Source organism: Microtus pennsylvanicus, chromosome 3, assembly GCF_037038515.1.
Source record: "Microtus pennsylvanicus isolate mMicPen1 chromosome 3, mMicPen1.hap1, whole genome shotgun sequence".
Classification (NCBI taxonomy): domain Eukaryota; kingdom Metazoa; phylum Chordata; class Mammalia; order Rodentia; family Cricetidae; genus Microtus; species Microtus pennsylvanicus.
In genome coordinates, this window is record NC_134581.1 from 83,192,387 (window position 1) to 83,208,478 (window position 16,092).

A 16,092-nucleotide genomic window follows, 5' to 3' on the forward strand; every position below is an offset into this window, starting at 1 on the left:
AAGTACTCACAAAACGAGAAAAGAAAATTTTGCTGAGAAAAATCTTTTAATTAAAAAGCTGAGAATAACAACTGACAGACAGATTTGATGTTGAACTGGCCTGGAATCAAATTCCAACTTAGTAATTCCTTAGCTATGTGAACTTGGGGAAGTTGTCCTAATGTCATTGATATATGATGGCCCCATATAAACTTACGGGAAGTAATGCCACTCTTGCAGATGTGTATAAGGTACAAAGTCTGACTTTAGTAAATACTTGTTAGATTCAAAACTGGAAGAACTCTCCACTCCTCAACACACACACAAAAAAACAAAGGAATTTCAAATGGGAGAAATAAATTATAGTCTCAGACTGCAACTTTCTCCACATCACATAGCGTTATCTTAGTGAAAAATTTTTGTAAGAATTCAACATGAAGCCATCTTACTTAAGACATAGGAAAATTTTTAAGAATAAATTTATTTAATTTGTTTAACATACTAAAGGCTATTTTGAGTTTCTCTTTCTTTTTGTGAATTTTACTGATTTTCATCTTTCAAATGAATTTCCAGCATTTTTAAATTGTTCATTTATTAGTATGGTTATTCACAACATTCAGTTACTTTTAATATCCAATATTCATAATGATTGACTCTCTTTATTATTGATATTATTAGTTTTTTTATATTTTTTTCTTGATTGGTCTAACAAGAATTTTATTGATCTCTTAAAATAACTATATTGTGCTTTTACTGATTTTTTATTAATCATTGATCATCTATTTTATTAAGTTATACTTCATCTCAATTTTCCCCCATTTACATTGACTTTTTCTTCTGTTTACATGTTTTGGGCTATGAATTATTGATTCTTGATTTTTATCTTTTTCTTCTATAGTACAGCTACTTACAACTACAAAAACAATCTTAGTTAACTCATACAATGTTCAACTTTTTCCATTTTTGTTTAGCTCTAATGTCCCTTGAGAGTTTTTCATTCAGCAATTATGTTGTTTAGAAGTATGTGGTTAGTTTAATTTCCATATGTGCTGAGATCTGTTCTTAGTTTCTAATTTAATTCCACAGTAGGAAGAGAACATATTTTGTATGTTTTTGGTACTCTTAAATTTATTGAAATTTGTTTAATGTCTTGGCATATGGTCTGTCTTCATGATTTTTTCCATGTACACTTGAAAACTATGTGTTTTAATGTTGTTGTGTGAAATGTTATATAAATGTCATTCTCTTCATATAAGCTGATAGTGCCATTCAGGTCTTCTGTGTCTATAATTACTTTTTGTCTCCATGTTCTGTCAGTCATTGTCAATAGCCCAATGAATTTTTCTATATCTTTTTTCAGCTTTTCCAATGTTTGTTTAATGTTTTTGCGGTTATAAGTTAACTTCAGTTATTCATTATCCCTCTCCCCACCTCCTTTAATCCCCCTTTCACACCCAACCTCCTGTTTCAGGATTGAACCCAGAGGATATGTGAACCAAACACTCTACAACTGACAAAATTTATTATGTAATATCTCTAACAATTTCTGTTAGTATATTCCATGACCTCCTGTCTATTGTGTCAAAACTTAACATAACTACTCCAAAATTTGTATGACTGGGTCTTACACAGTGTATATTTCTCCATGTTTACTTTTTTAAATTCTTTTTTTAATTAATTAAGTTATTAATTTATTTATTTATTAAAATTTCTGCCTCCTCCCTGCCACCGCCTCCCATTTCCCTCCCCCTCCCCCAATCAAGTCCCCCTCCCTCATCAGCCCGAAGAGCAATCAGGGTTCCCTGCCCAGTGGGAAGTCCAAGGACCACCCACCTCCTTCCAGGTGTAGTTAGGTGAGCATCCAAACTGCCTAGGCTCCCACAAAGCCAGTACATGCAGTAGGATCAAAACCCAGTGCCATTGTTCCTGAGTTCTCAGTAGTCCTCATTGTCTGCTATGTTCAGCAAGTCCGGTTTTATCCCATGCTTTTTCAGACCCAGGCCAGCTGGCCTTGGTGAGTTCCCGATAGAACATCCTCATTGTCTCAGTGTGTGGGGGCACCCCTCGCAGTTGCGAGTTCCTTGCTCGTGCTCTTTCTTCTGCTGCTCCTGATTTGGACGTTGGGATTTCAGTCCGATGCTCCAAAGTGAGTCTCTGTCTCTGTCTCCTTTCATCGCCTGATGAAGGGTAATATCAAGGAGGATGACTATATGTTTTTCTTTGGGTTCACCTTCTTATTTAGCTTCTCGAGGTTCACGAATTATAGGCTCAATCCTTTATTTATGACTAGAAACCAATTATGAGTGAGTACATCCCATGTTCATCTTTTTAGGTCTGGCTTACCTCACTCAGGATAGTGTTTTCTATTTCCATCCATTTGCATGCAAAATTCAAGAAGTCATTGTTTTTTACTGCTGAATAGTACTCTAATATGTATATATTTCATACTTTCTTCATCCATTCTTCCATTGAAGGGCATCTAGGTTGTTTCCAGGTTCTGGCTATTACAAGCAATGCTGCTATGAGCATAGTTGAGCATATACTTTTGTTATATGATAGGGTAACTCTTGGGTATATTCCCAAGAGTGGTATTGCTGGGTCCGGGGGTAGGTTGATCCTGAATCTCCTGAGAAACTGCCACACTGCTTTCCAAAATGGTTGCACAAGATTGCATTCCCACCAGCAATGGATGAGTGTACCCCTTACTCCACAACCTCTCCAGCAAAGGCTATCCTTGGTGTTTCTGATTTTAGCCATTCTGACAGGTGTAAGATGGTATCTTAAAGTTGTCTTGATTTGCATTTCCCTGATCACTAAGGAAGTTGAGCATGACCTTAAGTGTCTTTTGGCCATTTGAAGTTCTTCTGTTGAGAATTCTCTGTTCAATTCAGTGCCCCATTTTATAATTGGGTTGATTAGTATTTTACAGTCTAGTTTCTTGAGTTCTTCATATATTTTGGAGATCAGACCTTTGTCAGTTGTGGTGTTGGTGAAGATCTTCTCCCAGTCAGTGGGTTGCCTTTTTATCTTAATGACAGTGTCCTTTGCTTACAGAAGCTTCTCAGTTTCAGGAGGTCCTATTTATTCAATGTTGTCCTTAATGTCTGTGCAGCTGGGGTTATACGTAGGAAGTGGTCTCCTGTGCCCATGTGTTGTAGAGTACTTCCCACTTTCTCTTCTATCAGGTTCAGTGTGTTCGGACTGATATTGAGGTCTTTAATCCATTTGGACTTGGGTTTTGTGCATGGGGATAGATATGGATCTATTTTCATTCTTCTACAGATTGACATCCAGTTTTGCCAGCACAATTTGTTGAAGATGCTCTCTTTTTTCCATTGTATACTATTAGCTCCTTTATCAAAAATCAGGTGTTCATAGGTTTGTGGGTTAAAGTCCGGGTCTTCTATTCAATTCCATTGGTCGACTTCTCTGTTTTTATGCCAATACCAAGCTGTTTTCAATACTGTAGCTCTGTAATACTGTTTGAAGTCAGGGATGGTAATGCCTCCTGACAATCCTTTATTGTATAAGATTGTTTTGGCTATCCTGGGTTTTTTGTTTTTCCATATAAAGTTGATTATTATCTCCTCCAGGTCTGTAAAGAATTTTGATGGGGATTGCATTGAATCTATAGATTGCTTTTGGTAGAATTGCCATTTTTACTATGTTGATCCTCCCAATCCAAGAGCAAGGGAGTTCCTGCCATTTTCTGGTGTCCTCTTCAATTTCTTTCTTCAAAGACTTAAAGTTCTTGTCAAATAGATCTTTCACTTCCTTCGTCAGAGTTACCCCAAGATATTTTATGCTATTTGTGGCTATTGTGAAAGGTGATGCTTCTCTGATTTCCCTCTCTGCTTCGTCATCTTTAGTGTATAGGAAGACAACTGATTTTTTTGGAGTTGTATCCTGCCACATTACTACAGGTGTTTATCAGCTGTATGAGTTCTTTGGTAGAATTTTTGGGGTCGCTTATGTACATTATCATATCATCTACAAATAAAGAAAGCTTAACTTCTTCCTTTCCAATACGAATCTCCTTGATCCCCTTATGTTGTCTTATTGCTATTGCTAGAACTTCAAGCACTATATTGAAGAGGTATGGAGAGAGTGGACAGCCTTGTCATGTTCCTGATTTTAGTGGGATAGCTTTGAGTTTTTCTCCGTTTAATTTAATGTTAGCCTTCGGTTTGCTGTAGATAGCTTTTATTATATTTAGGTGTAGTAGTAGGAGTGGTGGGGCTGCGTCCCTAGCACCCAGGCCACCTGCTAGCTTATGCTCTGAAATAATTACACGAACACTGTATTCTTTTAAACACTGCTTGGCCCATTATATCTAGCCTCTTCTTGGCTAACTCTCACACCTGGACTAGCCCATTTCTAATAAAGTGTGTAGCACCGAGGTGTGCTTACTGGGAAGATTCTAGCCTACGTCCATCCTGGGCTGGAGCTTGATCATGTCTGCCTCCGAGAGCAGAGCTATCGAGTCTGCCCAGGAGAGGGGAGCATGGTGTCTCTGCTCTAGAGAGCAGAGCTGTCGAGTCTGCCTGGGAGAGGGGAGCATGGAGTCTCTGAGCTCACTTCCTCTTCCTCCCAGCATTCTGTTCTGTTTACTCCACCCACCTATGTTCTAACCAATAAAATGTGCCAAGGCAGTTTCTTTATTAGCCAATGACCTTACTCCATCATTTAGGTATGACCCTTGTATCCCTAATCTCTCCAAGACCTTTATCATAAAGGGATGTTGAATTTTGTCAAATGCTTTTTCATCATCTAATGAAATGATTATATGTTTTTTTCTTTCAGTTTATTTATATGGTGGATTACATTGATAGATTTTCGTATGTTGAACCAGCCCTGCATCCCTGGGATGAAGCCTACTTTATCATAAAGGATAATTTTTCTAATGTGTTCTCGGATTTGGTTTGCCAGTATTTTATTGAGAATTTTTGTGTCAATGATCATGAGTGAGATAGGCCTGTAATTCTCTTTCTTGGTTGGGTCTTTGTGTGCTTTTGGTATCAGAGTGACTGTAGCTTCATAAAATGAATTTGGCAATGAATCTTCTGTTTCTATACTGTAAAATACATTAAGGAGTATAGGTATTAGCTCTTCTTGGAAGTTCTGGTAGAATTCTCCATTGAAACCATCTGGTCCTGGGCTTTTTTTGGAAGGGAGATTTTTGATAACTGTTTCTAATTCTTCATGACTAACAGGTCTATTTAGATCGTTCACCTGGTCTTGGTTTAGCTTTGGTATATGGTACTTATCTAAAAATGTCCATTTAACATTTTCCATTTTTGGGGCATATAGGCTTTTGTAGTAAGATCTAATGAGTCTCTGAATTTCCTCTGTGTCTGTGGTTATGTCCCCCTTTTCATTTCTGATCTTATTTATTTGCGTGTTCTCTCTCTGTTGTTTAATTAGTTTGGATAGGGATTTGTCGATTTTGTTGATTTTCTCCAAGAACCAACTTTTTGTTTTACTGATTCCTTGGACTGTTTTCTTTGTTTCTATTTTGTTGATTTCAGCCCTCAGTTTGATTATTTCCAGTCTTCTACTCCTCCTGGGTGCGTCTGCTTCTTTTTTTTTTTTTTTTTTTTTGGTTTTTCGAGACAGAGTTTCTCTGTAGCTTTGGAGCCTGTCCTGGAACTCCCTTTGTAGACTAGGCTGGCCTCGAACTCACAGAGATCCGCCTGCCTCTGCCTCCTGAGTGCTGGGATTAAAGGCGTGCGCCACCACCGCCCGGCTCTCTGCTTCTGTTTTTCTAGAGCCTTCAGGTGTGCTGTTAAGTCTCCAATGTATGCTTTCTCCATTTTCTTTAAGTGGGCACTTAGTGCTATGAACTTTCCTCTTAGCACTAAATTTCATTGTGTCCCATAGGTTTGAGTATGTTGTCCTTTATTTTCATTAAATTCAAGGAAGACTTTAATTTCTTTCTTAATTTCTTCCCTGACCCAGGTGTGGTTCAGTAGTTGACTGTTCAGTTTCTGTGAGTTTACGGCTTTCTGGGGGTAGCATTGTTATTGCCTTCTAGCTTTAATCCGTGATGATCTGATAAGACACAGGTGGACACTGATTTTTTTTTTATCTGTCGAGGTTTCCTTTGTTACCAAGTATGTGGTCAATTTTCGAGAAGGTTCCATGAGCTGCAGAGAAGAAGGTATCTTCTTTCCTATTTGGGTAGAGTGTTCTCTAGATGTCTGTTAAGTCCATTTGATTCATTACCTCCAATAATTCTCTTAATTCTCTATTAGGTTTCTGTCTAATTGACCTGTCCATTGGTGAGAGGGGTGTGTTGAGGTCTCCTACTACTAGTGTTTGTGGTTTGATGTCTGCCTTGAGTTCTAGTAATATTTCTTTTACATAAGTGGGTGCTTTTATATTAGCGGCATAGGTATTCAGGATTGAGACTTCATCCTGATGAATTGTTCCTGTTATGAGTATAAAGTGTCCATCTCGATCTCTTCTGATTGATTTTAGTTTGAAGTCAGTTCTGTTAGAAATTAGTATGGCCACACCTGCTTTTTTCTTATGACTATTTGCTTGAAAGACCTTTTCCCAACCCTTTACTCTGAGTAGATGCCTGTCTTTGTGGTTGAGATGTGTTTCTTGTAAACAGCAGAATGTTGGATCCTGTTTTCATTTCCAATCTCTTAGCCTGTGCCTTTTTATAGGTGAATTGAGTCCATTAATATTAAGTGATATTAATGACCAGTGTTTGTTTACTCCGGTTATTCTTATTGTTTTTGGTAGTAGAGTTTGTGTGTCTCCCTTTTTTGAGTTGTGCTGGTGAAGGGTCACTAGATGCCTGAGTTATTGTAGGCAGTGTTGGCAATGTTGGATTCCTTGGGTTGTGATTTTCCTTCTATTACTTTCTGTAAGGCTGGATTTGTGGCTATGTATTGTTTAAATTTGTTCTTATCCTGGAATATTTTGTTTTCTCCATTGATAGTGAATGATAGCTTGGCTGGGTATAGTAGTTTGGGCTTGCATCCATGGTTTCTTAGTTTCTAAAGTACCTCTATCCAGGACCTTCTGGCTTTCATGGTTTCCATAGAGAAGTCAGGTGTAAGTCTGATCGGTTTACCTTTATAAGTTACTTGGCCTTTTTCCTTTGCAGCTCTTAATATTCTTTCTTTAATCTGTATATTTTGTTTTGATTATTATATGGCGAGGGGATGTTTTTTATTGATCCAGTCTATTTGGTGTACTGTATGCATCTTGAATATTCAAAGGAATATCTTTCTTTATGTTGGGAAAGTTTTCTTCCATAATTTTGTTAAAAATATTTTTCTGGGCCTTTGAGCTGTGACTCTTCTCCTTCTTCTATCCCTATTATTCTTAGATTTGGTCTTTTTATTGTGTCCCATATTTCCTGAATGTTTTGTGATTAGATTTTGTTGGCTTTGCTGTTTTCTTGGATCAGTTCATTTATTTTCTCTATGGTCTCCTCAGAATCTAAGATTCTTTCTTCTATCTCTTGTATTCTATTGATTATGCTTGTTTCTGTAGTCTCTGCTCATTGACCTAGATTTTCCATATCCAGCTGGTCCTCAGTTTGTGTTTTCTTCCTTGCTTCCATTTCAGTTTTCAATTCTTGAACTGTTTCCATTACCTGTTTGATTGCTTTTTCTTGGTTTCCCAGGGTATCATTTATGTATTTACTCATTTCTTCAAACTTTTTGTTGTACTTCTCATCCATTTCTATAAGGGCATTATTTACATGTTGTTTAAGGGACTCTATTGTTTTCATAAAGTCAATTTTTTTCCACTTCTTCTGTGTTAGGGTGTTCAAGTCCTTCTGTTGTAAGATCATTAGGTTCTGGTGTTTTCATGTTGTTTTTCAGATTGTTGGAAGAATTCTTGCCTTGGCACCTGCCCATCTCCTCCTACCGATGCTATCTAATGGGTCTTCTAAATCAGGATCAGGTTTCCCTGCTGGCCAGGGCCCCTGCTTACAAAATGCCCCTGCTTTGTTTCTTGGCTCCCACCACAGGCCAAGATCCCTCTCACCACTCAGAAGGGTCTTCAGGAACAGGAACAGGCTCCCCGTTCGCCAGGGATCTCGCCAACAAAAGGCCTACCACTCTGCAAGCCAGCCACCAAAACAAAGAAATCCCCGCTGCCCTCTGCCCCAAGCACCATATCCAGTGCCCAAATAGGCTGAACTGGGTGATCCCATGGCCCCAAGGAAGGGATGGAGAAGGAAGGAAGCCCCTGGGTGCAAGCTGGGATGGGCCAGGGATAGAGAGGTTGCAGCAGAGGAGGAACAGCCCTAGCAGAGGGGAGAAGCCCTCGCAGACTGACCGGGGAGTCATGTTTACTTTTTTGACTTATAATACTTATATGTATTTGTGGAAAATCTTATGATAATATGATACATGTATGCAAGATGTAGTAACCAGATCAAGGTGCTTGCTAGAATTTCCATGGTTGACATTTCTGTGTTCTGGGAATGCTAACATTCCTAGTTACTGTAAAATCTGTCACATACTGCTATAGATAACAGTTACCCTATTAAGTTCTAGTAGACCAGCACTAACCCTTCTACCTATGTACTGTGGTTCTTATGTAATATCCTTCCACCCCAGATCTCTTTGGTACCTCCTAGACTCTTGTGACCACTATTTTATTCTGTTCTTTTATAAGATTAATTTTTCAATGTCAATGAGTAATAACATTTGGAATTTGTCTTCTTTTGCATGAATTAGTTTATTTAACATAATGACCTCCAGTTTTACCCACATTGCCCTAACTACAGGATTAGATCACTGTGTGTCCTAATGGTATTCTACTGCTACATTTTTTTTCTTATTCACTCGTGCTATGATGGAGACACTGGCTATTAAGTGATCATTGTGAATGGTACTATAGTAAGAATACAGATATCTCTTTGATATAATAATTTCATTCTTTGAATTCTTACAAGTATAAAAGCAATTTTAGCTAACTCATACAATGTTCAACTTTTTCCATTTTTCCAGTAGTCAAATGCTGAGTTATATGGTGACTTTATTTTTAGTTTTTAAAGAAATTTCCATAATGTTTCACATACTTTTTGAGAAATAAAAACTGTTTCACATTTAATGTTATGATTCATTTTTAAATGTACATATTTGGATATTTCAACATGCAGTTTAGTGTCTCTGTCTTTTAATTGGCATGTTTAGACTATTTATATTTAGTTTAATTACTGAGTGAAAGCTAACAGTCTATTTGTTTGCTGTTCATCCCAACTGGTCTGATCTTTGCTACTTTTCTTGCTTTTTTTTCTGCCTTTTTAAAGATTTTTTTCAGTACTTTGTTTTATATTTTCAACTATCACCTCATCTTATTGCTACTAATAGTTTAAGGGATATACAACTTTTTCTTGACAAACTTTATTTTAAAATAATTTGTTCAGAATGTGCATTATGTGACATTACTTTCATTTTCCCATCTGTCCTTTGTGCTATTGCTCTTAACTGTTTTAATCCATCAAATTATAAACATTGTTGAGGGGCTCTAACACTTGTCTTTAAACTGAATTTTCTCATTTAGAATGTTCTAAGTGAGTCAGGCAGTAGTGGCACACACCTTTAATTCCAGAATTCAGGAGGAGAGGCAGGCAGATCTCTGTAAGTTCAAGGTCAGCCTGATATTCAAAAGCTAGTTTCAGGACAGACTCCAAAGCTACAGAGAAACCTTCTTTCAAAAAACCAAAAAACAAATAAACTGAATGTTCTGAATGAAATAAACATTAACATTTTATGTTTAAGTTCTTTAAAGTAATTATAAAAATGCACCACACAAGATACTTCAAGTGTGGATGAGGTCACCCCCACAACTTCCTTCTTTAAGGAGACTTGGAGATCAGCCACATTTACACTCTAACTCCTCCTCCAGAGAGACTGACAGAAACATGACTGGGATATTAAAGATGTGAGACTGTGTTGTTTAAAACTCCTCTGACAACTGTATCATCAGATTTCCAGTCAGATGGTTCTTCAAGCTTCTTTAATTCCATTATTTCCTCTGAAAGATGGCATAACCTGTCTTGTCTTGGTACATGCTTATTGGAGAAACTGGGACAGAGAAAACAGAATCATCTGTGGCCCAACCCAAAACAGTAAGGCAAGGACTGGAGACTGAGCCATTCTCAGTTTGTTGAAAAGACCCCAACACAAGCTGATAAACTGGCCAGTGACAGTGCCTGGCACCCTTGAAACATACTCAATAAAGATTTGGTTGGTGACAAGAAAGAATTATGTCCCTGTAGAGACAAATATTGTTGAGGGTCCTGTGGATCATGCCTCTGAAAACAGTACCTTATATACAAAGGAACTGACTGACTTGTGCTGGCTGCCTACTAAACATTGGAAGATGATTCGTGATTACTATGAGCCATCAGGAAAACCTCTAGAGTGTGAGGTTTCTCTGATTACTGACAAAGAGGTCTTTACCTCCAGCTTGAGCAATAGGTTGAAGATTAATAATTATAGTCAAGACCAGATAGTGGTGGTGCATGCCTCTAATCCCAGCACTCAGGAAGAAGAGACAGGTGAATCTCTGTGAGTTTGAGGCCAGCCTGATCTACAAAGTAGATGCCAGAACAGCCAGAACTATTTAACAAAGAAACACTGTCTTGAAAAAATACACTAAAAATAATAATAATAAAATTATTATTATTATTATTATTAATAGTTCAAAATTCCAAAGGTGTTTTATCTTCCCATTTTTCAAATAATAATGTCAGAATGCACATAATTATATTCAGATACTGTAGCAAGTATTAGCATATTAATGCCTCATATAGAGATCTTTAACTTCCAGCATTAGAGTCCACCATTCTATTGCTATGACTTATGAATTTATGATCCTTTCTAGAGGATTTTGGGCCATCAAGGAGACTTGTAATAGTGTGATTGGAACAGTTTTTAAAGATTTGGGCTTAAAGGTTTGGGTAGATCTCTGTTAGCAAAGTTCTTGCCATATAAGCATGAAATTTCCTTGTTGACATGTGTGGACAAGTATAGGAAGAGACTGCTCTTTCCTTTCCTGACCACTCAGATCCAAACAGAAACTGTATTAATTACAACACTGTTTGGCCAATGACTTTAGTGTATTCCTTGCTAGCTCTTACATCTTAAATTAAGCTATTTCTATTATTTTGTGTATCACCCCAAGGCTGTGGCTTACTGAGTAAAGTTCCAGCATGTTCTTCTTCTTCAGCAGCTACATGGTGACTCCTGACTCTTCCTACTATCTATCTATCTATCTATCTATCTATCTATCTATCTATCTATCTATCTATATCTCTGTTCTGATTTCTCACCTAGCTTTGCTCTGCTAAGTCTTTAGCCCAAAACAGTTTTATTCATTAACCAATGGTAATAAAACATATTCACAGAAAACAGAAGGGAATTCCACATCATCTCCACTTTTCTGTCTAATTAAAAGGGAAGGTTTTAACTTTAACATAGTAAAATTGCATATAACAAAATAAATATCAAGCAAGAATTACAGTTACAATATTTAGTCTATTTGTATCTGGCAAAATTAAAGAAAATATACTATTATCTATTTTATCTTTGTGAGCCTAAAGTTTCATATCTTATTTATCTTTTACTATAACTAAGGAAAACTATAACTGTCTTCAACTCTTCAAAGACCTCAGAAGGATATACTATTACCTAAGTAAACAGGAAGTGCATTGAAAGCAACTTCCAAAACTTTAGAATTGATATAGACAACTTGCTGCCTGGACAGTCACCCAAAGTTCTTCTGTAATGTTGGGGGATCCATCTTCAGCCTACAGGCCCATTGTATCTGGCAGACTTTTCCATGAAGCATGAAATTTGAAAGGCTCTATTACCTATCTTGGCAGTTTGTCAGTCACTTTCTTCTGCATCCTGCAGAATGTCTGACAGTTTCTTCTGTGAATCAAGAACCCTGAAGGACCATCTCATCTTTTGAGATGTTCAGCAATCACTTTTTTGTGGTTCCTACATATCCAGTTCATACAGCATAACATCAAGCAGTACAGGCAAGAGCAATTTCTTGTCCAAATGGCTAACAAACTCCATAAGAAGCCTCTTTGCTGCTCATCATCTTCTTGGAGTAGATTGGTGCTGACAGGAGCAGATGTGTCTCATTGTCCTGAAAAGTCCTTAGTTCTTAAAACATTTTTAATGCCATATTCTTTAGTTTTTGAAAGGTTTAAAGAATACCTATCCATCTGAAAATATATCTCTGTACATCTAGAAAACCTAAAAATATGACTACAAGTTTATGTATTATAGATGACTATCAATTAACCTGTATCACTTAGCTGTATATTACATTTTATTTATTTATTTTTATTAAAAATTTCCGCCTCCTCCCCACCTCCCTTTCCCCCCTCCCCCCACTCCCCACTCCCCACACCCCTCCCCCTCCCTCTCCAGCCCAAAGAGCAGTCAGAGTTCCCTGCCCTGTGGGCAGTCTAAGGTCCTCTCCCCTCCATCCAGGTCTTAGAAGGTGAGCATTCTAACAGGCTAGGCTCCCACAAAGCCAGTACATGCAGTAGGATCAAAACTCAGTACCATTGTCCTTGGTTTCTCAGCAGCCTTCATTGTCCATCATATTCAGAGAGTCCGATTTTATCCCATGCTTTTTCAGTTTTTAATTAAGTGCACAAACACAATACCTTAATCAAGCCAAAATATACGTATAACAAAATTGACCTTAAATTTGTATCAGCACACCAAAATCCATACCAATGCAAAGTATTTATCTCTAGAGCATATCCACCTTTAAATGTAAAAAACACTTATAACAATCATTTAGGGAATTGGGCATTGTTCTCTAGATTACTTCCTGATAACTGGGGGCACTTTTAATCAGGTCTTTCATTGGGTATCCTATGTGGGAGATCCATCTCAGTCACTAGTCCTGAAGCTGTCATAGATGTTAGACCATTTGGGTTATTGCTTCAGGGGGTCTTGTTTGATCAAACCATATTAGCTGGTAAGGAATCAACAGCTTTCTATTGTCTGTGGAAACACAAGCAGAAACTCTTTTCCAAAGCAACATATCTTTAGACCCAAATTTTAAAGTCAAGATACCTTTAAAACATATATGTTGGTTTAGCTTAGCAGCCCATACAATGAAATGTCTCTCTGTACTTAGCTCATTCACAGTCAAGAAATTCAAATAGAATACAATAATATACATAATCCAGACTCTCTGTGTATTTTCCATCTTTATGTGGTTTATTTTTCTTTATTCCTTTAATCTATAATTGTCTGTATTCTGTCTCTTTAAAGACTATGTTTTATTTTTAAAACTATTTTTATAACTGTCTATACTTTTCTTTCTTCCCTCTCTCAAGCCTATGTACATTTTTAAACACACTGTGACACATTCAGAGGTTGATTTTTGTCTGAATTTGTCTTTATTGCATATCTGTACTCATTTTCCAACCAGGAGTGCCTTAAAATGGTAAGCAGTGGCCGGGCAGCCCTGGACGCTGGTTCTGCCACTCTCGGCCTTCTAACATGGCATAGGTAGTTCACTGCCAGCTCTAGTACCTCTGGGAGGGAGCCAAGTTTACCACCTCAACTCTGGGAAGCACTTGGCCCATGCTGCCACCAAGTAACTTGCAACATGCTGCCCAAAAACCCCATTCAAGAGCTTGGCCTCCTGAAAGAACCAGCGCTGTCTGTGCAACTAACACAAACCAGGAAGCCTTCTTAAAGGAGCTGCACAATTTTTGCTGCTACTGCTGAGTCAGGAAGGATGAATCCTTCTCTTAAAGGATTCATGCCTCAGTCCAGTGCTCCAGTGTGGGTCTCTGTCTCTATCTCCATCCATCACCAGATGAAGGTTCTATGATGATATGCAAGATATTCGTCAGTATTGCTATAGGATAGGGTCATTTCAGGTTCCCTATCCCCAGCTGCCCAAGGAATTAACTGGGGACCTCGGCTTGGGCACCTGGGAGCCATTCTAGGTTCAAATCTCTTGCCAACCCTAAGGTGGCTCCCTTAACTAAGAATTGTGGTTCCGTGCTCCCCTATCCAACCTTCCTTTATCCCAATCCTCCTTTTTCTCCAAGTTCCCCCCTTCCTCCCCTTCTCCCTTTTCTCTCCCCATCTCCCCTTACCCCCATCCCACCCCACCCCCAAGATCTCAATTTTCTCCCCGGCAACTTTGTCTACTTCCCATAGCCAAGAGGATAACTATATGTTTTTCCTTTGGTTCACCTTCTTACTTAGCTTCTTTAGGATCTGAGCTCTCAAGGTCCCAATGAGGAGCAGAAGGAGGGAGAACAAGAGCAAAGAAGTCGGGACCACGAGGGGTGCACCCACCCACTGAGATAGCGGAGCTGATCTATTGGGAGCTCACCAAGGCCAGCTGGACTGTGACTGAAAAAGCATGGGATAAAACTGGACTCTCTGAACATGGCGAACAATGAGAGCTGATGAGACGCCAAGGACAATGACAAGGGGTTTTGATCCTACTTAATGTGCTGGCTTTGTGGGAGCCTACCCAGTTTGGATGTTCACCTTCCTAGATATGGACGGAGGGGGGAGGACCTAGGACTTACCACAGGGCAGGGAACCCTGACAGCTCTTTGGACTGGAGATGGAGGGGGAAAGGAGTAGGGGGAGGGGGAGAAGGGTGGGAGGAGGGGGAGAAGGGTGGGAGGAGGGGGAGGGAAATGGGAGGCTGGGAGGAGGTGGAAACTTGTTTTTTTTCTCATTTTCTCAATTAAAAAAGAGATTTAAAAAAAAAAGGATTCATGCCTCCACTTGCTTCTAGCAAACAGAGCCTATCTGGAAAAAAAAAATGTGGCAAACAAGAAGCTGTGCTTAACTCTGTTCTTTTGTGTCTAGAATTCCTTCCCAAGTTCTCTCAGTTTTCATGTGGATGTAGTGGACCCATGTTAGCATGCCATTTTGTAGGCAGAGGCTGCTTGTTCATTTCCTGGCTACCTAGACCTGAATAATGAATGACACTAAAACTATATTAATTACAACACTGTGTGGCCAATGACTCTAGCGTATTCCTAGCTATTACATCTTAAATTAAGCCATTTCTATTATTTTGTGTATCGCCACAAGGCTTACCAGGTAAAGTTCCAGCATGCCATTCTCCTTCAGCTATATGCTATATGGCATCTCTCTCTGACACCACCTACTCTATCTATCTATCTATCTATCTATCTATCTATCTATCTATCTATCCAACTATCTCTGTTTTGATTTTCCACCTGGCTTTACTCTAAGCCATTGGGCCAAAACAGCTTTATTTACTAACCAATGATAACAAAACATACAGAGTGGAATCCCACATCAGTCAAGGCACACTCAGGGTTCTGTTGGCTTAAGTCATTCAAAACTAAGGATAAATTAAAACCCATAATCAAATCTTATAATTAAGAATCTAATTGTAAAAACTAGTTTTTGTTTTAACAGAATACCACACACTCTTGTTAAAGGACATGAAATGAAGCTAGAACTGGGTAGAAAACCTCCTCCCTGATTGTTAGTTATCAGAGAGTCAGTGAGTAGTTATGTGGGGTACTGAGGAAGAACAATTATCAACAGTCTTAGTTGTACATTGCCAGAAACTTCCTAGAGTAGAACTTTGGATCTCAACAGCAAGGAGAAACAAGAACTGGACCACATGATGTAAGAGGACTGCCAATTTAGCTACTCTGATGAGGAGCCTATGTGGCAAGGCAGGATGGCACCTGACAGGCAGAATGAGCACCCAAAAGCTGTAGTTCCAGTCTTGAGACTGTCAATGCTGAAAACAGAAGCATAACTTGCCAGGCTTGGGGCCAAGACTTGGCAATTACAGGGGGAAGCTTGGGCTTCAGCTGCCAATGATACCAGAAGCTTTCCTGAACTGGGTGGATCCCTGTGGCTTTGCCTTGCCCTCTCATTAATGAGGCAGAGGGGAGATTGGGTGTGTGAATGCAGACCACCCATTTATCATATGTTCAATTTAGTTTAAATTTGCTTAGATTCACTAAAGTTTTCATTTTGGGATCTGGGGTAGAACTAAAGATATGACTTGGCCAGAGTTACAACCCAAGCACAAAAATCTATCTCCAGGACAGAGTTCACCCTCTTCCTTATTTAT